Source organism: Eriocheir sinensis, unplaced genomic scaffold, assembly GCF_024679095.1.
Source record: "Eriocheir sinensis breed Jianghai 21 unplaced genomic scaffold, ASM2467909v1 Scaffold999, whole genome shotgun sequence".
NCBI lineage: Eukaryota > Metazoa > Arthropoda > Malacostraca > Decapoda > Varunidae > Eriocheir > Eriocheir sinensis.
Genome location: NW_026112384.1, coordinates 130001 through 132500, shown reverse-complemented (window position 1 = coordinate 132500; position 2500 = coordinate 130001).

The following is a 2500-nucleotide window of genomic DNA, read 5'->3' as shown; positions in this document are numbered from 1 at the left end:
GAAAGTGACCGCGGCCATATTTTTAAACATTTCTGCGCCCAGGAACACGTAATTTACTAGTCTTTCGTGGGAGTTTAGGGCATTTCCAGGGGTAGTTTTATGACCCTGGTGGTAGTCTGAGCCTTCTTCTGTACCGTGAACCCAAAAGAACACTCATTAGAACTCGATTAACCTCTTTTTTGGCCTTTGGAAATAGTTGGTGTGAGGGGCGGGAGCATCTGACAATACCAACCTTAAGCCTTATTGTGTCCACACCGGGAGGGTAATTAGGAACTCTGTCCTAGAACCTTTCGTCCATGATGTCCATGATTCAGAGCTTTTAAATTTAATGTATATTGACGAGACACTAGAAAATACCCTCACTTTGGCAAGAAAGCTACCTATTGCACATACTTGATTAATTAAGTCTGAAGAAACAAGAGGTGAGCTGAACATTTCTTCGGAGTAATTTTATTGCCCTTTAATAACAATGAAAAAACGTTTTTAGAGTGTATACAAGGGAATGGATGACTGAAAAGAAGTGTCTAATAAAACAAAGCTTATCAGACGACTGATGTCATATCCTTTTTACGCCAGAATGTCTTTGTTCTTTAGATCTAGAAAGGAAAACCATGTGCTTATAATGAACACAAAACAAACAGATAAAGTTTGTAGACGCGATAAAAAAATGTGAGCAAAATTATGAAGTTCAAGCACAAAGTTATATTCTGCACTATCTGGGGTGTTCTGTGTTTGTCTTTGATGCATATTTTCTCTTGTACATTTACAATACTAAGTACCTACACTGACCAAGCCGCAAAGTGCTCCTACTATTGTATGAATAAAGCTAAGTAAACAGAATCATGTTTGAGTAATTGTAATATATTTTATTTCCAGGTCAGATGTTTCAAAAGGTTATACAAATATAACTGATGGCTGCGAGGGCATTAAATGACAATTTAGGACAGGCAACTCTAAGTCACTTATGCCCCCCATTCTACGCATGGCTGTGAGACAAAGACACTGAACAGTGACTCGGAGAGGCGTGGCGATGAGTCTGGTACCATGCCTTCGCAGGATCATGAAGTATTGCTGGAATGACTTCGTTCGATCAATTACTTGACGAAACTGAATCGAGACCCATTACTAACTTGTCCGTGGACGCCGACTCCGGCTATATGAGGACGTGGCATGCTTCCCGGAAGTTGATCCTGCTTATAGGATTGTTCCTGTTTGAGAAAATCTTTGAGTGGGGACCAAGGGGGCGCCCACGACACTCATGGCTGGGGCAAACTGATCGATCCTTAGAAAGGTTTGGAGAGTGGGAAGGGCGTGGAGGCTTGCTTAGGGTTCCGTCGGAAGTACATTCGGCGATTGTGTGACGCAAAGCGCCCCCTGACGCATGCTCCCGGTTAGTTAGTTGGAAATCATGACGAGACAGAGCGAGACGAGAGAAAGAGCGCTAGCTGTGACTAAGATGCGTCACTGCGCCGAGCAGGAGGCTTCCGCCGGGCGACAGATGTCTCCACGGGCCTTGGTTCCAACAATACACAGGGAACAGGCACGCGCACAAGTAAAATGAGGGTGTTTAGATCATGTTGAAGAAACCTTCAAGTGAGTAAGGTATTAAAGTAAGTGTAGTTAACCGCACTGTTATCCGCTTCACTGTGCGCCGAGTCATGGGCAGTCTACGACAAATGTACTGGTGCAGCTGGTGCCCCAAGGAGCTGACGAGGGTCAGAAGGTCCACATGTAATGATGTAAATGTTACAACGCTCTTATCCCAGATTATAAAGAATAAGCAACTTTTTTTAGTAAGATGTGACAGAAAGATAACTACGAAAAGTACGAACGATGACCATCTTGCATTTGCCACAAAGAAGCTATTGACGACAACACAGTAAACTTCAGAATCATCAGCAACATGTCACGTGAGAGAAGCGCCGGTCGACAAGCAAAATATCATATCTGATATGAACAGCGACTCTTCCAGATGCAAAACATACTCTACGTAGAGATTAAAAACCCGAACTGCATCCTCCACGCAGAGTACAGTACTGGACACATGATAAACGACACCCACGGGATAGCATCCTTTCGTTTTGTGGCAAATGTTCACAGCTTAGTATGTTAGATAGGTCGCTGGAACCGGCTCTGTAGAGGGAGCTTACTACTTGAGGCGCGGCTGTTCCGGAGTGGCCTTGTGAAGCCCGAGGTGCACTTAGTGGACCACAGACACTTGCATGGTAAAATAATCTACAACATTTTATAAAGATATGAATGAAGAATTGATAGCACGAGCATGCACTGACTTTACAGTTGTACTTCAGCCCAGCATCCAGGGATTGGTTTGTGCCGTGTTTTGTATTGTACTTTAAAGGCCAGTGCACGTATTCTATGTTGCGTATTTGTGCTTTACCTGGCGTGATAATGCTACTGGTGTTGGACTCAGTTTCAATGGTGTATTTCCTGTTGAGTTACTTTTTCTTGCGTTGAATTTTGAATGTGTTCTCTCATTCAT